The following is a 26,110-nucleotide window of genomic DNA, read 5'->3' on the forward strand; positions in this document are numbered from 1 at the left end:
TAACTAAAAATTCAAATTCTGTTTTTGCTATTTTAAATTTAATTGGAGCAAGACGACAAGGTTTAGAGAAAGGTAGCACTCCTTTTGTTTCAATTCTGTGGACCGTTTGGTGTTGCACTGGTTTAGTGTAATCTGGTTCACAAGTAATTGAAGGAAAATCATTTAAAAGTTTAGAAAATTTATTTTCCTTATTGAAAATATGTCGAAAATATGTCGCAAAAACCAGATGATCCAGAAACTTTCAATTGTGTTGTTGAATCAGTAGTTTCTCTATTTTTAATATCAACTAATATACCAAATTTCTCTAAAAAGTTAGCGCCTATGATTGGTGTTGAAATATCCGCTAATATAAAAGGGGATTCAAAATCGCGTCTTAAACCTAGATTAATTTTTAAAAGTTTTGTACTATAAGTTTTAATAGAAGAACCGTTAGCTGCAGTCAAATTAAGATCTGAATTTATTTTATGTGATTTGAATTTTGAAGAAGGAATAACCGAAACGATTGCACCAGTATCGATAAAAAAAATTTAATTTATTGGATTTATCATAAATAGGCGGCGAGATGGCTTAACTTCATTTCCATTATTAGCCCCCGTCATAATGGAACGGTCTAGTTTAAAACATTAGAATTTTCGTCATTTCTATTTTTGTTAAAATTACATGGTTAAATGCATTTAAAAGCATTATTTTTAAATTTTCTATGATACCAACAAATATTTTGGTTAATATCGTTTCTAGATCTAGAAAACTTTCTTGATTTAGAACGACTTCTATCTCTAGATCTTGATCTAATTTGTAATTCATTAATATCTTCTGTAATTGTGTTAAGATTTTGGTAAATGGCTGTAGTTAACTCAGTTAATTTCTAATGCACTGTTCAAGAATATTATTATTATTTTCTACGCTAGCGACATTAAAAGCTTTAGACGATTGAGGTTTATTTATCATATCAAATAATTTATCTGCAAGAGAAATAATTTCTTCAGTACTTTGATTACTACAAGAAGTTATATGAATTTGTATTTGTTGCGGTAACTTCCTACTCCATAATTTAAATAAAGGTTCTTTACTAACAATTGATTTGGAACCCGCTAAAGATTTCATATGTCTATAAAGTTCTGATGGTGACCGATCACCTAGTTCGGTATTTGAAAATAATTGTTCTAATCTTTTCTCTTCGCTAAGAGAAAATCTTTCATATAAAACTTTCTTAATTGTTTTATATTTGTTAATCAAATGAGGGGGATTAATAACATCAATAATTTTAGAATTTGATTCTTTTTGAAGAAAAACTAGAATATTTTGAAATTTGATTTTATCTTCACGTATATTGTTAATTTCGAACTGTCCCTCCACAAGGAGAAACCATGCTTCAGAACAATCTTCCACAAAATAAGGCAATTTAACAGATTTTGATAAATTCGCACTTAAGTTATTTTCATTTGGAAAGTTATTAGATTGTATACTTTGTGATGTGTGTATTGGATTTTCATGTTGATTTTCTGTTGTTGTTGTGAAATTGCGTGTTCGTCTTGGTGATCTTTGCATTTTGAAATAAACTGTAGAAGAAGTGTACAAAATAAATATAAGTAATAATATGTATATATTTATAGACAAAAAAAAAATATTTAAAGTTTAAATAAATGTTAATAAAAATTAATTATATTAATGTAAAATTATTTATATTAATTGCAGTTAATGATTCTAAATTTCTTTTAAATATTTTGGTTTTAAAATTTTATTGCATTGAAAATGGTAGATTGTTAAATCTCTAATTAATTATAAATTAATTTGCTGATAAATTTTAAATTAATTTTGTCCTTTTTGTTAATAAATTTGATTTTTTAAAAACAAATAAACAAAGTCGGAGAGTAACTTTTAAAATATTCACAAAAGCTGAATGAATAAACGAAAGACTTAAGTCACGAACCGAGGGCTAAGCTCAGGACCTTACCGGGGTCACACAGGACGGATCGTGAACGGCCTACTCCGGTAGGTTAGCTGCGAATAACCAATAAGCAGTCCCAGACCAAGAGCGGCAGGAGACGAGGGCCTGATTTAAAAGATCAGAAATGCTTGATGAATCTCCTGTGTCCGGGCGAACAGATGCCGCCTCCCAAAAAGCATCCCAGGATTGAGACCAGTTAGACCCTGTTCATGGCATACTGGAGCATGTATACGATTAGTCTGATATTGGGCTGGCGAGAGCAGTATTCCGCCACTTTAGTATGTGAGGGTGACACCTCACAGAAATGGCTGGTGGGCTAATGCTGCAATTGCCTCCGTCTCGTTAAAACCCTGGCAGGTCTGCAAGTATGTTCAATACACGTCGCCATTTACTTGGCCTCACAGGTCCAGTTGAGATTTACTCCTGGTTTTGCGCTGTCTTGGCTCTGAACACAATATCCCATAAGGACTTGTGTCAACCCTCGCGATGGCCTGCTCCTTTGAGAGAAGGGAACTTCGGGACACTTAAAAGCGACTGTGCTACGTGCGGAGATAGCGGCTTGAAGCGGAGACCCAATTGATTGGAAATGAATAAAATAAAACCAATAAATGAAACCAACGTCGATGTTATGGAGGAAGAATGCAGCGCATTCAGGAAGAGCAGTAGAGTCGTGCGCTCCCCGCCACAAAATCTTCTGCAGGCAAATGCCGGCACCACGAGCACGGAGAAAGCCGCCGACGTGGCGCAGAAGGCTACACCTTGCCAAACGGCAACTCCCGGCAGCCGGGATAGTCGTCTTCAAACGCCGGCTGCTGCAAACAGCGACAAGCATGTCACCGCAAGCTTGGGAACTTGCGAAGGCTGGCCCTGGCACGCAAAAGAGAGGTCGAACTCGATCTGACTCCCCTACAGGCGAGCCGGAAAAGAAAAAGAATACTAACTATAATAATAATAGTAGTAATAAGATTATTACTAATAATGGTTATAATAATAATGTAAATAAAGATGTTAATACACAGAAAATCGTACCAGATAATCAATGGAAAACGGTTGGAAAAAGCAGAAAGCCCAAGCCAGGGCCAGCGCCAGGTGAAAAAAAGAAGAGGGTGAGAAAAAAGAAGAGTCTCGCCAAATTAATCATTAAGCCAGCTGAAGGCAAAACCTATGCAGAGGTGCTGGGAACGATACGTGGTAAGCTCCAACCCGAGAGGACGGAGACCGTAATTCGATCTGTTCGGAAAACCCGCGAAGGCGGCGTGCTCATCGAAATAGAGCGCTGTGGCGACCACTCAGCATTTAAGGAAAATGTGTGCACTGCCATTGGCCAGCTTGGAGACGCCCGTATTCTCACAAGACGTTTACGTCTAGAAGTTCTGGGCATGGACTGCCTAACCACGGCCCCAGAAGTGGAGAACGCTATACGCGGGGAGTTAGGAGACAAGATGAATGACCAACTTCGCGTCTCTCTCCTCGCTGTAAACTCGCGAGAACAAAGAATGGCTGTGGTGGAAATCGACGAACTGACAGGCCGGACTCTTATTGAAAAGGGGAAGCTGCGAGTAGGTTGGATTATCTGCCGCGTCCGATAGCGCGCGGATGTCCAACGGTGTTTCCTTGTCTGGGGTATGGCCACAAAAAGGCGACATGCAAAGGCCCAGACAGAAGCAGTTCATGCTGGAAATGTGGTCAGCAGGGCCACATAGCCTCTGCATGTAAAGAAAGCCCAAGCTGCTACCTGTGCTCGGCAGGAGATGGACAGAAAAATGCCAATCACCTTCCCGGGTCGGGAGCATGCAAGGCCTTCAGGGATGCCCTTGCTGAGGCTAAGACAAAGCTTGGGAGAATATGATTAAATTTATACAAGGCAATATGAACAGGAGTAGGGTAGCTGATGACCTGCTGGACCAATTGGTTCTTGAACAAAGAGCAGACGCTGTCATCATCAGTGAACCCTATAGAACAAAGGAAACCTGGCATGTTGACCAATCAGGCTCGACCGCGATATGGATTGCTAACCCCAACCATCGCGCAGAGAACAGCGGGGTCGGACGCTGCTACGTCTGGGTTAAAATGGCGCAAATCACTCTGGTGAGCTGCTACCTGTCTCCAAACGACACAGTCCCTGTCTTCAGGGAAAAGCTCGAAGACCTTGAAAACGAATTGCGTGACATAACCGGCCACATAATTGTTGCTGGAGATTTCAACGCAAGAGGCGTGGAATGGGGTATGCCCCAAACAAACACCAGGGGAAGACTGGTCCTTGAAATGGCAGCCCGCATTGGCCTGACCATCCTCAACACCGGAACGACCCCTACATATCGAAGGCCGGGTTTTGGATACTCTATCCCTGACATAACCCTGGTCTCAGAAAGCCTTCTTCGAAGGGCTGACGGATGGAGAGTGATGGAAGACCTGAGTGGTAGCGACCACAACTACATCACCTTCCAAGTCACTGACATAAAGCGAGGGCAAACACGTAGTATCCCTCGCAGGAAACCAGGATGGAACCCGTCTAAGGTCGATGTTCGCAAGTTCGATACGTCACTCCTAGCAGATTCCCAAGGTATTTAGCCCACAACGCGAGAGATCCACAACAGGGAGTCTTGTACTAAGCTGGTCGAAGAAACTATGCGCTGCATTCACAGGGCATGCAAAGCCTCAATGCCACAGAGGAGAGCATGGTCAGGTAAAAAGCAGGTATACTGGTGGAATGACCGAATTGCTGAGCTGCGAAGGGCCTGCCATAGAATGCGGAGACTCGCAACGCGCGCTCGTGGTAGACCTGAGGTGCTGACCAAAGCAGCAGCCTACAAAAGCACTAAGAAAGCACTTGGGGCCGAGATACAGAAGAGTAAACGGAACTGCTGGAAAGCGCTATGTGGCGAAGTGGATCGCGATCCCTGGGGCCAGGGATACAAAATAGTGACGAAAAAGTTCCATACATCATCGCAAGCGATGGATGAGGCCCGAGTTAGGAATATAGTGGATGCGCTATTTCCCACACACCCACTAAGAGCCGACACAGTGTTCGTCGAAAAGCAAGCCGAGGCACCACTGTTTTCGACAGACGAGCTGAAGCTAGCCCTGCGAAGCATGAAAGCCGGCAAGGCTCCAGGCCCAGATGGCATACCAGCGGAGGCAATCAGGTTAGCAGCGGAAACGAGCCCTGATCTTCTGCTTAACATGCACAACAGCTGCCTTAGGGCCCGGGTCTTCCCAAGCCAATGGAAGAAGGCGAGACTGGTGCTTATACCCAAGGGAAAAGGGGACCCAAACTCTCCTTCATCCTTCCGGCCACTCTGCATGCTAGACACAGCAGGCAAAATGATGGAGAGTCTGCTCAAAATACGCTTGACGTCAGCCATAGAAAGCGAGGGAGGCCTTTCACCCCGACAACATGGCTTCAGGAAGGGACACTCAACTATAGGAGCAATTGGCGAAGTAGTCGAGGCGGTACATAAGGCCGAAGAAGCCTGCCACCAGGCGCGGCCAATAGTGCTGCTAGTCACACTGGACGTCAAGAACGCCTTCAACTCGGCAAGATGGGACGACATGCTAGAGGCCTTGGAACGGCCATTCAAGGTTCCAACATACTTGCTAGATATGATCCGGGACTACCTCAGAGACCGTTGGCTTTTGTACGACACAACACAAGGTCAGAGAAAGAGACGTATAACCGGCGGAGCGGCACAGGGGTCTGTACTTGGCCCGGACCTCTGGAACGCCACGTATGACAGTCTGTTGCGCACGGAAATGCCGGAGAGCGCCTTCCTTGTCGCCTTCGCGGACGACGTGGCAGCCGTCATATCAGCAAGAAATGTCCAGCTAGCACAGCTCAAGCTAAACCAGGTCATGCGCAACGTCAGTGGATGGATGAGCGATCACGGTCTGCAATTGGCTACAGCCAAAACGGAGATCGTGCTCCTCACCAGGAAACGGATCCCAACAATTATAAATATAATGGTCGGACCTCAACCCGTGACGACTTCTAGGTCTACAAAATACCTAGGGGTGAAGCTTGACAGCAAACTCACATTCTGGGAACACATCCATGGAGTATGTGAAAAAGCTGCGCAGAGCACGGCTGATGGCGAACGTGGGCGGCCCGAAGCCATGCCGCAGGAAGCTTCTGATGATAGCGGCCCAATCGGTGCTCCTGCACGGGGCAGAAATATGGGCTGACGCATTTAAAATCAAAAAATACCGGATTCAAATGTCTTCGGTACAGCGCAGAGGGGCACTACGCATTGCTTCTGCATACCGTACAGTGTCCGCGGACGCGGTTCTAGTTATTTCTGGCGTCATGCCAATTGAGCTACTTGCTTACGAGCGAAAAGAGATTTACAATCTCAGTGCCGAGATAGGTCGAGCAGCTGCCGCGGCAAGGGCGCGCGAGTAACTGATTCAGCAGTGGCAACAAAACTGGAACGCGAGCACAAAAGGTCGATGGATGCCCTCCCTGATAGCCGACCTTCAAACATGGCTGAACAGACCACATGGGGAAGTCGATTTCTACCTGACGCAATTCCTCACCGGTCATGGTTACTTCCGAGAATATCTTCATAGAATGGGAAGGGTGGACTCACCGCTCTGTCACTACTGTGGAAACGTCGAGGATAACGTGTACCACACATTCTTCACCTGCGAACACTTCTTGATTTCGCGCAGAATGTTGGAAGAAAGACACGGAGACATAACTCCGAACAATATAGTTGGGGTAATGATCTCCAGCGCAGAAAAGTGGGAAGCAGTTGCGAGATACGTGAAATCCCTACTCCGATGCAAACGAGAGGACGGTTGTCTACTGAGGACACTCGAATGAAACGCCCCTACAAAAGAGCAGCCCCAAGGCTCTAAAAGCGTGCTCCTGCATCTGAAGACATGCAGAATTGCGGTGCCAGATGCGGGATTCTTGCGCGAGCGGTGGGAGATTGGGTTTTAGTGGGTAGCCCAACACGCTTCGGTGGGAGTCCCACACTCGGGGAAGGTAGTATAGAGACTAGCGCCCCCGGCCAGTGCATAAAGCATTTCCCTCTCCTACGAAAAAAAAAAAAAAAAAAAAACAAGTCACGAACCGCGTACCACGCGCGACCGGCGCGCACACCACGTCACGCTACGCCTACGCGCTACCGCGCTGTAACGGAGGTAGATTTATTTTTTGTATACGTTGAAATAAAATTTTTATATATTTTAAACATCGAGGGCTTATATTCAATAATACCCTATATTTGCACACTTTTCACAAAGATGAGATTCTGATAAAAATCCACCTAAGCTTTACCTGTCATGGGTGATATTAATGCTACCTTATATAACGACAGGTAATAAGTCCCAGATGGTTTCTAAAATCACAAATTAGTTTTTGTGCAAATTGCAAATTAATGAATTCAAGCCCTCGATATTTCACATTTTTATATTTGTAAGTTATTGGTAGCAGTTAAGCCAACTTGACTCAAATTTGTCCCTATTTTACTTCAAATTGCACTTAATTCTTCAATTTGGCACAAAGTGTCAAAATGGCACTTTTGTATAAAAACTAAAATTTCAATACATTTTTGTGAAACCCTTTGGGTTCACTTCTTTTTCTCAACTAAAATTTTCTATTTTATAAAGTCTATTCAAATGGTGGGAAATAAAGTCAATTGACCTAATTTCTTTTGATCTTGTTACCTGTCACCGTTTAAACAAAGATCTTGCCGTGATGCCAGTAGTTATTTAGTGGCGCAGGTTTGATTTACGACCATTTAAAGAGTTTTTATTAAATACATTATTCCAATTTCTAAATTCAAGTACTAAAACAACATTATTCAAAATTACTAACCTTTCCATTTTTATTTAACTAAATCACCTAATTTACTCACCTAAATTATTTCTTAAAAATACTTGACATCCGCATTCGCATCCCCATCCGCATTCGCGGATGTCTAAAATTCCACATTCGCAACATCCCTAATATGATTTCACTCCATTTTTGCGATACCGCCGCCTAAGAAGCTTCACTTCAAAAGCATAAAATATTGACAAATTGTTTTAAATCAAAATGCGTGTGTAAGTTTTACATATGTATGTATATATAAAAGTGTATGAGTAAATACGTACACTGAGGGAAATAATGCATAGTAAAAATGAATACTTTATATTTGATTATCGTTTAAAAATGTGCGTATTTAAAAATAATATTTTCATACCAAATTTATTACGCACGTATTTGACGTCAAACAGTACTGTTCACATCTGAGTACGTATATGTACGTGTACATACGCACCCCAAGAATGCAGAGAGCCGCTCTGTGAGCGGTGACAACACACACATACATACATGATACATACATGTTTATCCGTACAAATCGCGTGCTGTGGTGTTGATGGATATTCAACATTTGAAAGCAAATTTATATGTCTGTGTGTAGCTGAGTGCGCAAAGATGCTTGCCAAAAGTTGTTGATATCCGGAGATGATCGGGTTCGAATTACACTGCAGGCAACATGCAAATTAATTTTTTTTTTTAGTTTTTGTCTTGATTATTCATTTCACGGATGCTTTTTCAGTACGAACGAGGTCATTTTAATAAGCGCGTAATTGAATTGAATATTTACCAATATACAGTACTTTCGATGACGTTTATAGTAAGATCAATAACGTTTCTATTTGATTTTAATATTTTGTTCCCGGACTTTTTAAGGTACTTGCCAAGAATCCCGGGATTTTCGGGATTTGTAATTTGCACTGATGGTAATAATAGAAACTCCTTTTCTTGACCAGTATTGGCTTAATTTCGTTTTTATTTAATAATTAAAAATTTTTATAAATATGAAGTTCATTATACATATAACACCGCGCGATAGTAAATTTTAAACATAAATATCAATATATTCGCGAAACCATAAGCCGAATATTGTAAAATTGCATTTTTAGTTTTTAACTCTTACGTCAGTAATTCAAAAATGATTTAAATAATTCAGAGAAATGTGCTTAGAGAAGAAGTATGGGTATAAAATTAATAAGGAAAGCCTGTAGAATTTAACCCTATTCAAGTTTCTGGTGCAGAAGGGCTGGTAAAAACTGAAAATTTCATTTTAAAATTTCATCCTTGAAATTTCGCAATATGTGTTTTTGAAAAAATTATATGTTAAGGGTTTATATAAACTCGATAACATCCTCAAAGTTCGTTCTTCTTAATTTTTCAGCTTAAAAATTACCTATTCGTCCTTGTGAATCCAAAAAATTTAAATTTTTTAAATTCTAAAGAAATTTCCTATTGCATTTGATACCTATATTTTTATTCTACATTACATTGAATTTATTTAATAATTTTTGGAATTAATCATAACTGCGGTCAGAGAGAAAAAATAAAAACACCACTTTAAATAAAAAAGTAGGTTTCAAACCCATTAATCTATTATTTATTTCATGGTAGGAGAGCTTCTCAAACAACATAGAAGCAATTTTTTGGATTCGATGGAAAAAAGACATTTTGACCAACTTTGGCTATTTTCCTCTTACCTGTTATCTGATCTCTTATCTCTTATCTCTTAGAAGTGAATGCTATTTCGGAAATCACCACATTTTCTCATCAGACTTCTTCAGCGGGTTTCGAACCGACGACCCCAGCTGACTCAGCCCGTTGCCTTCTCACTGTGTTAAGTTCGCCTTTTAAACTGTTGTTGCTTTTTTTCCACTTTTTCATGTGAGCCAACTACAATCAAACGCAGCTATTCCGCTGCAATTCACACTTGATCACGTGGTTGTTGGTTTTCATTATTAATTATATTTTTAGAATATTTAACTTTTAGGTGTGCTCGTCCTTAAGTTATTTGTTTGTTTGTTACTTTTGCCTTATAACAATTATATTCAACAATTTTATTGAGCTTGGGCTGTTTTTTTAATGAAAACTGTTGTGGAAAAATTAACAATAATTTATAAAGGGTAGAAGTAACAGCTAAGTATTTCGGAAATCACCACATTTCCTCATCTGACTTCTTCAGCGGGATTCGAACCGACGACCCCAGTTGACTCAGCCAGTTCCCTATGCACTGCAAATAGAATTAATAACGAAAACCAACAACCACATGATCAAGTGACAATTGCAGCGGAATAGCTGCGCTTGATTGTAGTTGGCATACATGAACACGTGGAAAAAGCAACATTAGTTTATAAGGCGATCTTAGCACAGTGCGTAGGCAACTGGCTGAGTGAACTGGGGTCGTCGTTTCGAATCCCGCTGAAGATGTCTGATGAGGAAATGTGGTGGTTTCCGTAATAGTTATCACTTCTACTATTTATAAATTATTGTTAATTTTTCCACAATAGTTTTCGTTAAAAAATGGCCTTAAGCTCAATAAAATTGTTAAGTATAATTGGGCGCGTTTATAAGACGTAGTTAGTCTAGTTAGAGATAGTTGCGCCGATAGTATTTAGAATTCAACGCTGAGCCGCCGCCATGTTGAAAGAATCCTTCAACGGTATAATGAGTTAAACAGTGTATAGTTATATAGTAAACATCTTAAAAACATATATTTAGAAACGTGGTATTAGTATAAAATATTTTAGTATCTTTATAACATCAAAAATATAAAATAGAATAAATTTGTTTGCAACTGCCACCTAACAAAGCGGCGTTTAATTTAATACAAGCGGCGTAAGTCTTTACGATCATCTGTTTAGGCTAAGTCCAACACCTTGAGTTTAGGTAGCGTAAAAATTTTCCGCTTGAAAAAATGGCGGAAAGTTGCCAACTATTGAGCTGAGCGGAACTACTCAACTGTGCGTTTCGAAGACAAACACTTAACAGTTTAACCACAGCTACGTCTTAGAAGCGCGCCCATTGTTATAAGGCAAAAAAAACAATCAAACAAATGATATAAGGACGAGCACACCTAAAATTAAATATTCTAAAAATAGAGCTAGTAACTAAAACCAACAACCACATGATCAAGTGTGAACTGCAGCGGAATAGCTGCGCTTGATTGTAGTTGGCTCACATGAAAAATTGGAAAAAGCAACAACAGTTTAAAAGGCGAACTTAGCACAGTGCTTAAGCAACTAGCTGAGTCAGCTGGGGTCGCACAGTGGTTCGACTATATGGAGGCAGGTGGAAATAAAGGTACACCTGCACCGATTTCACGGAAACTTGACATTTGCTCTAGTTTTACTTGGAAATAGAGAATTAAGAAATTTGGAAAGATGGAATAATTGCCACGCCCTCTACTCTTGTGGGCGGAGACATTAAATTTCATCCGATTTCGATAAAATTTCGTTTCTCCTCTCTCTTTGATTAGAAAAACCTAAATATTAAATATGGGGAAGATTGGATCGCTATGACGTCCAAAACTCACAAAAAATGTGGGCCCAGTAGCCAAATGTGATGGAATTTTGGTTATTTTTTTCCTGCTTTTCACTCTCAGAAAACATAGGTTATAAGATTAAATGACTTAAGTGTATATACTCTTTTTTCCCAATATTTGGTGGGATTTTTTTATTGTTCGAAAAATTCTTTTCGCGAAATTATGCAAAAAGAAGCTGAAAATCAAGAATTAAGAAATAAGAAGGGTGGTGAGTAAATAATGTAAAATTTGGTATTTATGACTTTTACTTTTCCCTCTCATGGTCCAACTGGGTTTTTAATCAACTGTCACCATGACTTTTCTCTACCTGCCTCCATATAGTCGAAACACTGTGGGTCGTCGGTTCGAATCCCGCTGAAGAAGTCTGATGAGGAAATGTGGTCTACTTCTACCATTTATAAATTATTGTTAATTTTTCCACAATAGTTTTCATTAAAAAAATACCTAACGCTCAATAAAATTATTGAATATAAATGTTATAGGGCCAAAAATAACAAACAAACCAAAAACTGAAGGACGAGCACACCTAAAAGTTAAATATTCTAAAAATAGAATTAATAACGAAAACCAACCAAACCAACAACCACTAGATCAAGTGTGAATTGCAGCGGAATAGCTGCGCTTGATTGTAGTTGGTTTACATGAAAAAGTGGTAAAAGCAACAGAAGTTTATAAGGTGAACTTAGCACAGTGCGTAGGCAACTGGCTGAGTCAGCTGGGGTCGTCGGTTCGAATCCCGCTGAAGAAGTCTGATGAGGAAATGTGGTGATTTCCGAAATAGCTATCAGTTCTACCATTTATAAATTACTGTTAATTTTTCCACAATAGTTTTCATTAAAAAAACGGCCTCTAGCTCAATAAAATTGTTGAATATAATAGTTTAGGCCTGCATTTTAAGCTTAAGCTTAACATACAAATCTCACCGACAGGACTCGATACGTTATCTCCCTTTTGGCACGAGTGCTGTTAGTCGATCCCGTTGCCAGATTCCAACTCCTGTGGAGCCTATAAATGCGGCAAGTCACTATAGTCTCCTTCTATTTTCTGATTCGACAGCCAGCGATACCTCAGGTGAGTCATTTGTTTTGGACAATACAACCTTATCTCAATAAAAGTGTAAATATTATATACTGTATAAAAATCATATTTTATACCTTTGGAGACTAGGGCACTAGTTGATACTTAATTAAATAGATTGTCTTAAAGAACTGGCTCCCCCATTGATCCCCGTTGCCGAAATCACGAGGGTTTTCGGCCCCTAAATTGCCACGCTCGAACATGGTTCTTCGAGCCGGATTTTTAAGATAATCATGTCTCAGCTGAATTTACTTAAAAAAAAAACTCTCGTCAAGTCCCATTGGTAAAGTTTTATTAGCGCACACTATTGTGAATGAGCCGGCATGAAAGAAGCTGAATGTGACATTTCACGCAGACGGCCATTTGCAAACAAAAAACCAAAACAACTTGTGCCAGCAAACCGACACCGAGGAGGAAAAAATTAAAAAAATCCACAAAAGGAACTGGTTCCGGCAAATTTGGAGCGAGGTGAGTCCCCTTTGGAACGCTGGAAGCGGCAAAAAGGTGCACTCGCAAAATATAACCAGGTGAGTGAAAATAATAGGGAATTTGCATGATTCAACTTTCACAGGCGAATGGTTGAATCAAAAAAGTTGAACGAAAGAAGGTAGCTGACCCGTTTTCAGTGAAAGGCCAGGCAACTGCACCATTCAACTAAAAGGTTCCTGTGAAATCGCCTCATGTAAGTTCCCTATAAGCTTAACCTCAAATTAGCGTGTAAAGGAGGCACTGAAAAGCGTGGTCCAAACGTGGTCCGGACCACATATTCGCTGAGTAGCGGAACTCAGCTAGCAAGCGGTAAAATCCCGCTACTCTACTTCAACGGCCAACGTTCCTAATATATATATGTATATATATATATATATATATATATATATATATAGTAGTGCAAGTAAAAATTAAAAGACACGAAAAAGTGCTTAAATAAATGAAAGTCCCTGACAGCAGGGCAGTGAAAGTGCGGTAAAAGACCCTAAAAAGCAGGGCAACGAGCGCAATACGAGAAAATTTCTGAAAAAGTGCAAGTCCCTGATTAGCAGGGCAGTGAAAGTGCGGTAAATGACCCTAAAAAGCAGGGGAAACGAGCGCAATACGAGAAAATTTCTGAAAAAGTGCAAGTCCCTGATTAGCAGGGCAGTGCAAGTGCAGTGAAAGTCCCTGATTGGCAGGGCAGTGAGCGATAAACGCAAAAATCCGTTTGCAAGTGAAAGTCCTGATTAACAGGGCAGTGCAAGTGCAGTGAAAGTCCCTGATTAGCAGGGCAGTGAGCGATAAACGCAAAAAATCCGATTGCAAGTGAAAGTCCTGATTAGCAGGGTAGCGCAAGTGCAGTGAAAGTCTCTGATTAGCAGGGCAGTGAGCGATAAATGCAAAAAATCCGCTTGCAAGTGAATGTCCTGATTAGCAGGGCAGTGCAGGTGCAGTAAAAGTCCCTGATTAGCAGGGCACTGAGCGAATTCGCAAGAAAACCCCTTGCAAGTGAAGGTCCAGGTTAGCAGGGCAGTGCAAGTGCGGTGAAAGTCCCTGATTAGCAGGGTGCTGAGCAAAAATAAATAAAATTTTATATTAAATTTGTATCTGAGTCTCGTTCGCAGGACCGGACCAGGACCAAACGTCATCAGCAGCAACTAGCAGCAATAGCAACACGCTCAAGTGGCCCACCGCGGGAGCAAAACACACAGCAAGGCCCCCAGCAAGTGGCCAAACGCGGGAGTTATACATACAGCAAGGCCCCCACCAAGTGGCCCACCGCGGGAGCAATAAACATACAGCAAGGCCCCCACCAAGTGGCCCACCGCGGGAGCAACAAACTTAGAGCAAGGCCTCCACCAAGTGGCCCATCGCGGGAGCAAGATATAAAGTCCTAAAACAGTAAGCTGCACGAAAATGTAAACCTTTGAGATTCGCCACGTATATTCAAGTCAGGCGCGATTTGTTTTAATTTGCGGTGTGCTGGTACGCGGCGAAAGTACCGGGATCACATCAATTTAGTGGAAAAAAAAATAAAAATAAATAAAAAATAAAAAATTATAAAAATTTTAAATAAGTGCTTAAGTGTGTGTGCAGCTGCGCAAACATCAAGGCCTGACCGAACGAGTGTAGCTGGGGTGAGAAATTATCTCAAAGAAAGCTCTTTAAGATATATTCTCACGAGCAACACTCATTGGACTCCCCATCAGCTGGTCATCACAAAACCAGTGGATTAAGCACCGTAGGAAATTAATCTTTTTTTTTTGTATTAATTGATTGTGAGTAAATTTAAAGTTTAAAGTCAATAATAAATAAACGTTTTTCTCTAAAAATGGCGAATGCTAGTGATTTTTCTCGCGCTTGTGATGCACTAATAGAGTTTGAAGAGCGGTTTAATCAGACTCCAGGTGCAAATCACTCTGTTTTTTCGCTTGAGATGCAGAAGGAGGAGCTTAAAGCACTGTGGGCAAAAGTCAAAGATTCTTTCGATTCTTATTCGCGGAATTTGTCTGAAGACAATACGGGTGTTGTGGCCATGAGTTTAGCCAAATGTAAATACCAGGATTGCTATTTAGCATACCTGACTTGTGCGGCGTTGATGGGTGAAACCATTCATAATTTGACTTTTGCTCAGCCAAGCTCCTCAACGTTTAACCCCATGAACCGTGAGCCTGAGCTAATACTGCGGTCAAGCCTTCACCTTCCTCCATGGGATACGGAAATTTTTTATGGTGATTATATGGCGTGGCCATCCTTTAGGGATTTATTCACGGCCATTTATATAAATAATTCCCGGTTAACTCCGGTTGAAAAATTGTACCACCTCAATCAAAAGACCCGTGGGGAAGCCAAGGACATCGTGAAAAAGTCCTCGTTGACCAATGATGGTTTTGCGATTGCGTGGCAAAACTTGAGCGATCGTTATTAAAAAATAAAAGAGTTATGGTCAATAGCCAGTTGAAGACATTATTTAAATTGCCCACGGTAACAGTTGAGCGTGGTACGGATATTAAAAATTTGCAGCGGACAGTGAATAATTGTATCGCAGTCCTGCAAATATATGGCATTGATATCGCGAACTGGGATGCTATATTTGTGTTTTTAGTTTCCAGCAGATTACCAGACAACACTTTAGCTTTGGGAGCAGGGAATCGTTGACAAAGCTGAAATTCCGAGGTGGAAGGATTTGGATAACTCCCTTTCGAGTAGGTATCAGACCTTAGAAACAGTTTCGGATATTCAAAGCACACGAGTGCCTAAGGTAGGACAAATTCGAGCACCAGCGGTGCCGTTTGGAAAAAAAATAACGGCCCATCATACCAATTTTACGCCGCCTGCATGCAGGTCGTGCGAACCCCAGTTTAGAATTGAGGCAAGAGGCCTGATTCTACCCCAACTGACAGGAAACCTCCACCAGATTTCAGTTGACCAAGCAGATCTTGATCTACTGCCCCCTATTGAATTAGCCGATGTTAACTTCCAGCTATTATGAAAGAAAAAATTAAGAAACATATTTTGGGTACCCTTTTGGCACAGGAGACAGTTTTTGGTTGGGTATTGACAGGTCCTGTTCCTCAGACTACTAGGACAGGTGCTTCCTGTATGTCTTTTTTCAATGAAATTTCCAGCTCTCAGCTAACCCTTTTCTGGGAACTTGAGCAAGTTCCGAGTAAAAAACAGCTTACTCCTGAAGAAGCGTTTTGTGAGAAACATTTCGCAAAGACAACGCTGAGAAATGACAGGGTCGTTATGTAGTAGCATTACCGTTTCGACAGGAGCTCCCAGCAGATATCAGTCTTGGATATTTGCGGACGAGTGCAGCGCATCAATTTGTTCGCCACGGAGCATCGATGATGAGTAGACCAGAGATGAGGAATATCATCATGTGTTACGAGAATACATTACGCTCGGTCATATGAAGGCAAAGGAGAGCACCGTAAGTGAGCCTTTATCAGGGACATACTACTTGCCTCATCATGCAGTCATCAAACCGGACAGCACCACTAACAAGGTTCGAGTGGTGTTCAATGCATCAAGTCCATCTTCGAATGGGGCAAGTTTAAATGATGTGCTCTACCCAGGCCCAGTTTTGCAGGCCGATCTCGTCGTCTTGCTATTGAAGTGGCAATTTTTCAAATATGTTTTCAACGCCGACAACGAGAAGATGTATAGGCAGATTCAGATGCATTCAGATAACACGCTATACCATAGAATTATTTTCAGATAATCCCAAAATGAGGCGCTGGTGGATTATGAGTTGCAAACGGTGACGTTTGGTGTCAACTGTGCCCCGTATCTGGCAATAAGAACTTTTCTCCAATTAGCAGAAGACGTTAGTTTGCAGTTTCCATTAGCTTCCAGGGTTTTAAAGCAGCATTTGTACGTGGACGACGTACTTGCTGGAGCTCATGGTACCGAGACAGCAATTCGCACGCGCAATGAACTCATAGATGCGCTGAAGGGAGCTGGATTTCCACTCCAGAAGTAGACATCGAACTCCAGGGAAATCCTGTCAGCTTTGCCAAAGGCTCATCTTCTGAAGGAAATCGACGATGTGAGCGAGGCGAGAATGTTGGGAATTCGATGGAATGCTGCTCACGACATGTTTTACTTCAACGTGCAAGAGATCCCAATAAAACCGTGCTACACCAAACGGGAGGTTTTATCGTGTGTGGCAAAATTATTTGACCCTGCAGGGTGGTTGGGCCCCATTGTGGTAGAGGCGAAAATTCTTATGCAAGACATATGGCTAACCAAGATAGATTGGGATGATAGCCTACCTCGAAACCTTTACCAGCGGTGGGAGAACTTTCTTAGAAATTATATCCGTATTTCAGAGATTAAAATTCCAAGGTGGATCAATTTCACACCTTGGAATGAAATTGAGTTTCATGGATTTTGTGATGCCTCAGAGAAGGCATATGCGGCAGCGTTGTATGTAAGAGTACGCGAACGTAATTCAGATAAGACCCCGGGTGTAAATTTACTTGTAGGTAAAACAAAAGTAGCCCCAGTAAAAACCGTCTCTCTACCGCGATTAGAGTTGTGCGGGGCACTACTTTTGGCAGAACTAATAAATGCTTTACTTTCGCAGTTTGACGTAGCCCAGCCAGTGGTCTACAAGTGGACCGACTCCACCATCGTGCTCTCGTGGCTCAGGAAGCCTCCTTGTTGTTGGACCACTTTCGTGGCGAATCGGATCGCAAAAATCGATGAACTGGTTGGTGTGAGAGGATGGAATCATGTGGATTCGAATGATAACCCAGCAGACCTCGGCAGCCGCGGCGTCGCACCCCAATAACTGGTAAAGAGCACACTTTGGTGGCAGGGCAGGGTGGTGGTTGAAAGAACAACCATCGGAATGGCCAAAACAGATGGATGAGAGGTCCATGGAACGGATTTAGAGCAAAAAGCCGTGCGCGTTCATACAATCACCACACAGCCGTCGGACCCTTTGGAAAGATTTTCCGATTTCTCTCGAGCACTGCGGGTATTAGCACGGGTTTTTCAGTTTTATTACAAAACGCATCCCGTACACAAATTGATCCACCGAGAGGAAACGACCCAAGTGACTTCCGATGAAATCCGCCAGGTAAAAATGCGCTTGATTCTCTTAGCGCAGAAGCGATGCTACTCCAATGAATACCAGGCACTTGAGGCATCAAGACCAGGCACCAGATGCACTTGAGGCATCTCAATCCCTTTCTCGATAGAAATGGAATCATGAGAGTTTGAGGGGGACTGGCGCTAGCGGAGCTGCCATATAATGAACGCTACCCTGTAATTTTACCGCACGATTGCCAATTTTATCGACTTTTAGTCAGATTCTCACACCTGATTTTCCTGCATGGAGGAAATCAACTCATGCTGAGACTTCTGAGAGCAGAATTTTGGATCATATGGATGAAAAATTTAATAAAAAGCGTTATACATAATTGTAAAGTTTGCCTTATTTACAGAAAAAAGACACGAGAGCAACTTATGGCAGCACTCCCGCCTGAACGAACGGAAATTTCCCGGCCTTTCACCAATACTGGCGTGGATTTCACTGGCCCGTTCGAGATAAAAAACTATACCAGCAGAGCGTGTCTTATAACCAAGGGATATGCTTGCGTTTTCGTGTGCTTCGCGACGAAGGCAATACACCTGGAAGCAACGAGTGATCTATCGGCTTCCACCTTTATAGCGGCATTTTCAAGGTTTGTGGCAAGGCGCGGTTGGCCTCGGAGTGTGTACTCGGACAACGGTACGAATTTTGTAGGAGCTAATAAAGCATTAAGCCAGGACTTCCGAAACTTTATAGCCGAAGTTTCCCGCCTAACCACCCAGTCGTATGCTCATCAAGAAATCGACTGGCACCGGAAGCCCCACATATGGGAGGGCTGTGGGAAGCAGGAGTGAAGAGTTTTAAAATACACTTCCGTAAAGTGGCCAATACCATGCGTTTTACAATAGAGGAGTTTTCCAATTTGCTAGCAAAGATAGAAGCCTGCCTAAATTCGCGACCAATTAGTCCGCTTTCCGACAACCCCGAATCCACAGAACCCCTCACCCTAGGAAATTTTCTGATTGGCACCCCGTTACTCGCGATTGCCGAAATTAACGGGAACCCGCTGTCAATCGTAAACCGATGGCAAAAGATAAAGGCAATTCATCAAGGATTTTGCCGGCGATGGAAAGAGGAATACCTAAAGGAGTTACACAAGAGAGTCAAGTGGCAACACCCCCAACGAGACATCGAAGTCGATGATTTCGTGGTTATCAAAGAGGATAACCTACCCCCGAATGAATGGCGACTTGGCAGAGTTGTTAAGGTTTTTTTAGGTCAAGATAAACGCGTGCGAGTCGTAGAAATACGTACAACGCGAGGCATAATTACACGACCAATCGTGAAATTAGTGCGACTACCGTTAGTAAACCCAAATTAACAAGTTCTTTCTTTCCAGAAAAATTTACAATATGGTTCGAGCCAACAACAACGCTACTCAAAAGCAGCATCGATGCCCTATCTGCAAGCACAACCACCTTTTGCAATTCTGCCGCCAGCTTCGTCGAGTGGAGCCCGAGGAGAGACAGCGTGCTGTCCACCTGTGTCGCCACTGTGCTAACTGCCTGTCGTCACGTCATATGGCCAGTAGCTGTCCGTCAACGCGCAACTGCGACCGTTGCCGAGAACGGCACCACAGTCTGCTCCACCTGTGGGAAATTCCCAGACGTGAGGAAGGCGTGCCACTCGACCTCAACGAGACGGACGTTCGGCAAAGACGGCAACCCCGCCCATACCGTGCTCGGGAATTCACGGAGTCCAGTGCGGAGGTACTGGAAATAGATGAAGACATCCAGCAAGTGCATGAAGGTTCGTCTGACACGAGCGAGCCACCGATACTCAGACCACCTCTGTCGGGTATCCGGTCGGCGATACAGCACCCCGCCGGTTCAACGGGAAAAAGGCGTCGACAGTCTCGACAACGAAGACCTAATCCGCAACCGCGGCATCGCCGGGGTATGAGAGATGCCCGGGAGCGAATCCGTGGATCCATCCGACGTGTTCAGGGCTCATCTGTCCTCATTCCTACGGTGCTGCTAAGAGTGCTGTCCAGGGGAAGAAGCCAGTCTGTTCGGGCCATCGTCGACCCAGGGCAACCTCAATCGGAAATCACGAGAGCCCTCGCACGGAGGTTGCACGCATTACCGCGCAGCGAAAGTGACCATTGCACTTTAACCCTGAAAGGGTGGAATGAGAGGTTAGAAATCCGGGCAAGGGTAATACCGAGCCTGACGCGAACCGCCCCAGAGCGCACAGTCGACGCGCGTGTGGCGGACGAGTTCGACAATCTGCGCTTAGCCGATCCAACCTTTTACCGCTCGAGTGTGATATCAATGATATTGGGAGCCGACGCATATGCGGTAAGTTTGCGTCCGGGTTTGATGCCCGCGACACCCACCAGACCAGCAACGCAGAATACGATATTCGGATGGGTCATATCAGGAGCAACCCCTATGGCTGGAGCTGAAGAAGAGGCCGACCAGTCTTAGCATTTAAACAAAAATGAATTTTTGAATTTTGGATTAGTGAATTTGTTTATTTTATATTGCAGCGATCCTGCAAGGCGGGCGGCATGTTTAGGCCTGCATTTTAAGCTTAAGTTTAGCATACAAATCTCACCGAGAGGTGTCGCTTCTAATCACTCCCCGACAGGACTCGTTACGTTATCTCCCTTTTGGCACGAGTCCTGTTAGTCGATCCCGTTGCCAGATTCCACCTTCTGTGGAGCCTATAAATGCGGCAAGTCACTATAGTCTCCTTCTATTTTCTGATTCGACAGCCAGCGATACCTCAGGTGAGTCATTTGTTTTGGACAATACAACCTTATCTCAATAAAAGTGTAAATATTATATACTGTACAAATCTTCTTTTATACCTTTGGAGACTAGTGCATTAGTTGATACTTAATTAAATAGATTGTCTTAAAGAACTGGCTCCCCCATTGATCCCCGTTGCCGAAATCACGAGGGTTTTCGGCCCCTAAATTGCCCCGCTCGAACAATAATTGTTAGATGGCCAAAAATAACAAACAAACAAATAACTTAAGGACGAACACTCCTAAAAGTTAGATATTCTAAAAATAGAATTAACAACAAAAACCAACAAAGCCACCACATGATCAAGGTGAAAGGTGCCAAGTCCACTTTTTTCAAAATTTAGTATTTGATTCAGAATGACAGATAATGTCAAACTGCATAGATTTTTTGAATAATTTCAAGGAAGGGACTTGGGCATCTTTTCACATTTAGATAACGATACAAGTTATTCCGGTCACAAAGGATGCACATACACTTTTTTACCTGTGTTCCAGGCACTTTGGGCTTTTGCTTTTTTTTTGGCAGACGCTACTTGCGTTTACCGGGTTTTACGTGTTATTTCATGTACGTAGAATAAGCAGAAATGTCCAGCTACTCGCTTCTTCGGGCCTTGTGATTACCGTTCACCACGCTGTGCGGAAAATTGATAATTCTGCATCCGGCCTCGCAGCTTACGACTTCCAGTGTTTACACGAACTAGTAACTGAACACTCATTCGGAATCGAGCTAATCTGGTGGGCTTTGGATTCAGCCTCTGATGAAAATCCCTTATTTTCTGATGACCATGACAGACGTATAAAAGACTAGAGTGAGACCCCGTCGCGGAATACTGTCGTTCACCTTAGTCGACGACTGTCTCGCTGTAATCCGAATCAAAGCGAGAGTTTTCAGGATATGCCTCCGTCACGATAGCAAAATCGTGCTTGGCGATCTCAAACAATTTTACGACGGAATGTCTGATATCGGACCGAGACTGTGCACCTTCGCTAAGGCCCAAAAATGGTAGTTGGGAGTGCTAAATTTCAAAAAAGCTCCCTCAAGCCACGTGGCTGTCTCCGACATGTTGTGACATGTGAAGGCATGCTTCCAATGTTTGTGATGTACGCACATTCCGAAGACCAAACATCGACTCGGACCACTATCTTGTTGCAGAAAGGATACGCACAAGCATTGGTGCTCCTTTTTATTTCTCATATTTGTCGAGCGGTTTACTGCCTTCAAAGGCTAATTCTAATTCTGCATCTGCAGGAAACTCTGTCGGGTCAGACATTTCGACATCCCTTATATTGGGCTCCTGCTCTTCCCCGTCCTCCAGTAATGAATCCACTCCATGTTTTTGTTGTTTTAGCGGCTACTAAGCCCCGCTCGGGTCGGTTCATCCGTCAACGTTGTCGTCCATTTCAGCTAGGGGAGGCCCAGGAACTGTGCGACTTCCACAGGGTCTGTCCATAGGGGCAGAAGCGTCAGCTGAGTGGGGTTTTCAGGACATGGGGAGAGGTGCCGAGAGTCATGTGGCGACTCTCCAAATGCCGGGCATTGGTTGGGCACAGCCTCGTTGATTCTGCTCAGGTAAGAGTTTAGCCTGCTGCAATAGCCAGAGCGAAGTTGGGCTATTGTAGTGCGGGTCCCCGAAGCAGACAATGTTCTGTTCCGTCCACGTCCGGTAGTTGTGTGTCTAGAACGGCATTCACAGGGCGGGAGTCTACATAACTCGAGACTGACTCCCTGTGAATGCTGTTCAAGGCCTGTCGGTAGGTTGACGGGTCCAGAGCTTGTTTAATAAACCTCTGGACTTCGTCCGTCAGTTCGTCGAGATTCCTCCTGACGTGCCTCGGCGAGGCCTCTTCTGCAAGCAGCTGTTTGTTGGGCTGACCACGTCTGTGGCTCCCCACAAAGAACTGCACATTGTATTATGCTCCTTGACTGGGAGCATCTGGGCCTCGTCGTGTAGGTGGTGTTGGGGCGTCATCGGGAGGCATCCAGTCGCCGTTCGTAGTGCCGTGTTCTGGCAAGTCTGTAGCTTCATCCACTGCGTCCTGCTAGTCCCAGGCGACTACACGGGCGCTGCATAATTTAGAAGCGGGCGGCCAATTGCCTTATATGTTGCCAACAACGTTTATTTATCTTTGCCCCAAGTGCTGCCGCCCAGCGACTTGAGGACATTGTTGTCTGTACTCTGTCGACAATTGCGGTTGGATGCGCCGGCAAGGAGAGCAGACTGTCGAAGCTAACTCTGAGGGTTTTCGGGTTATTCACCGTCGGTATTGTTACGCCATCAACGTGAATGCCCAGTTGCAGTCTGACCTCCTTCGTCCAGGTGGTAAATAGGGTTTCCGAAGATTTCGCAGAGGATAGGGCAAGGCTCCTTGCAGTGAAGAAGCGAGCAAGTTCGGCGAGATAACCGTTTATGCTATGCGTTATGCTATGCACTTTACGGAACCCATGCTGATGCTTCGCTGGGGTCAGGTGGTTCATAAAATACGGGAGTAGCAGGGCTTCGAGTATCTTCGCTACCGGGGAAAAGAGGGTTATCGGGCGATAAGACTCTCCTTTGTTGGCTGGTTTCCCCGGTTTGAGCAGCGGGACCACTCTCCCCATCTTCCAGATGTCTGGAATTACGAGAGTGGCCATAGACAGGTTGAGGACCTCTGTTAGCTACGCTACTCCCGCAGGACCCAAATTTTTAAGCATCATCATGAATATTCCGTCGGGTTCAATGGCTTTTGAGGCTTTCGCCTTCCCGCTGGCTACGCTTACGTCCCCGCTGTTGAAAACGAGAGGAGCACTGGGTTTTGGCATTTTGTGCAGCCTTCTGGTCACTCGACATTTGGCTTTATCCACCGGAGGTTGCAGAATGAACTGCCGGCTAAAATAGCTCGCACATCGCTCCGGGTCCGACGAAGCGTGGTCAGCAAAGTCTATTTCGACTCTGTCGTCATGCTTCGTCGGGTTGGACAACGACCTCACGGTTGACCAAAGCTTGTTCACACCAGAGACGAAGTTGCAGGTCTTCAAATGCTATTCCCATTTCTTCCGTTTATGTACGTTCACAAGTTGCCGAATCTCTGAATTGAGATCCCTGATACGGATATTTCCGGAATCGGCCTGACGGAGGTTGTCGCGCTCATCGGCTAGAACAGCCGCTTCAGCAGGAAAGTTCGGACGTGGATCCTTAATACATCCTACAACCCTGCTGAATTTATGTTCACCTACGTGAATGTCGGTTGGTATGGGCAGTGCAGTGAAGGCGCCTTCAGTAACATCCGCGAAGCCTTTCCAGTCAGCTTTGGAAAATTTGACATAGGTCCGGTAATCCACTGAAGCAAAGTTGTCAGGTTTATCAATCGGGATGACTACGGGCAGATGGTCTGATGCTAGGGTCAGCATAGGTCGCCATGATCGCCTTTTATCAGACCAGCGCTGACAATTGCTATATCTGGCGAGCTGCAGCAGCTGCCCATAATCCTGGTGGGTGCGGCGTCGTTCATTGTGCAGAATGTCGAATCGTGTATCTGCTCAGCCAGATGTATTCCCCTACGATCATTTGACAGGCTTGAGTGCCAAAGATCGTGGTGCGCGTTAAAGTCACCAACTACCATACGGTTTTCACCTCTGAGTAGCACACTTGTTTCAAGGTTGAATTGCCGTGCAACTTCGTCCCTTGGACCGCAGCTATTAATATTCCATGCCCTATGTGCTGCAAAAGGGGGGTGCTGCCTTGTGGTGGTGGTTGGCGGCGTCGTGGTGGAGGGATGCGACTGGGCAGCACAGCATTGACCCACATAGTCACTCGTCCAATCTCGCGTGTTGCGAATTCCTGAGCATGCCCTAAAGTGACTCCAGCCAAGGCAGGAGTTGCACTTGACTGGTGTCACGTTACGGTATATTCTGGACTGGACTGACAAACCGAGCAGATTGTCGGAGGGACCAGGAGTTGCCGGCGGCGGTGTTTGGGTGCTATTGTGTTTGTTTGTTTGTCTATTCTTGTGTTGTGTTGGGGTGTGGTTGTGTGCTGCCCGGGCGCGTGTTGGTCTGCCGTGGAGGCGGTCCGGTTCGCACAGCATGGGGCCACAAACGACGTGGTCCATTCCCGGTGCGTACGTAGGCCCGAACAGTTACGTAGGTGACTCCACCCGTCACAGGCATTGCACCTGGCCGAGGTGGAGTTTGTCTGCAGTAGTCTCTGGCATACGTAGCAGACCTAAACGGGGTTAGATCGCCGAAACAATAGCCCTTGGTCGAGGATTGGGAATGAGAATCTTCCATCGTCCACAATGGTGTCAAAAAGGTACTGAATGTACGCCTTGTCTTCTGCAGCTTAATATGTAAAACCAAAAGGCATTAAACGTTTTGATTTGTCAATATATTTCGTTATGCTACCTTCTATTACCTTTTATATGCACTGGAAGATAGACTATCGGGATATGTGTTTTGAAGCCTATTTTTTCTGTATATCTACATACTTGAATTTTCGCGGTTAATACCATATAATCAACCTCCTTTATTAACTAGCGCTCAAAAAATATTGATTTGAACCCATAACCATTGCTATTATGCCTCTAAAACATTAAAAAATAGTATTTGGACACACGGGTACCCCGGTTAGGTATTTACGTAGTATTTTTTGGTTATGGGTTCTACGGTTAAGCACCGCATGATGTGGGAATACGCACGATGCCACTGTTAGAGTATTCACCGGAGTGAAGGTGCAGTGATCGCTCTCCGTTGTTGTAGCAGGCGCAATTTGATTTAAAACGAAGTAGTCATGGATGCATTCGCTGTAAAGCTTGCATAGTTCCTCGTCGCGTTAAAGTTTGCGCTCTAGGCAACAAAAACGGTTTAGTTCTGTTTGCGTAGACTTGCCAAGAGTTTGAGTTTGATCAAACAAATGCTTAATGTAAGTCATACCAAATACTTGCTATTGCCTGCGCATTAAGCACGTAGGCTTCGTCTTTTGCAGTTCGAAAATCAGGATTGATATTTGAGCGAATGCCAAAACTGGCAGTGAACTTACAATGATTTGAGGGCGTGCCACTCACTCCGGAGATTACCGATGAAGTTCGAGTGCGAGTCAAGCCAACTGTTTGTGTTCTGAGATTATCGTTGCTTCGGAACCGTTGTTAATGAGAGTGCTGTTGTGGTTGAAATAAATGTACTTTCACGTCGGAAAGACTGAGCTGTGGGATTCAGCTGTGGTTGTGCTGCTGAAGCTCCATCGGTTTGTGGAGCTGATTTCGGATAGTGCAACAAGGTGTTATGCTTTTGTCCACATTGAAGGCAATTTTTTGTGCTGGGACACTGAGCAGCTGTGTGCGAGTTGCTAAGGTAATTTAAATATAATCTTACCGCGGTCAACAATAGCTTTGCGCTCGAAACAGTCCTTAGTCAGGAAATCCGAGCAACGGCG

The 26,110-nt window shown here is 43.6% G+C and overlaps 1 long non-coding RNA gene across 1 annotated transcript; it reads right to left on the reverse strand.

The window, feature by feature from the left end:
• Positions 1-1,300: 1,300 nt before the first annotated feature.
• On the reverse strand, positions 1,301-9,607 carry LOC118753484. The gene is made up of 2 exons (XR_004994812.1): positions 9,452-9,607; positions 1,301-1,559 (listed from the first exon to the last, which is right to left on the reverse strand). It is a non-coding gene; the product is annotated as an uncharacterized LOC118753484 (long non-coding RNA).
• Between the last annotated feature and the right edge of the window lie 16,503 nt (positions 9,608-26,110).

This window comes from Rhagoletis pomonella, unplaced genomic scaffold, assembly GCF_013731165.1.
Source record: "Rhagoletis pomonella isolate Grant_MI unplaced genomic scaffold, Rhpom_1.0 Rhpom_scaffold_02524, whole genome shotgun sequence".
In the NCBI taxonomy this organism is placed as follows: Eukaryota; Metazoa; Arthropoda; class Insecta; order Diptera; family Tephritidae; genus Rhagoletis; species Rhagoletis pomonella.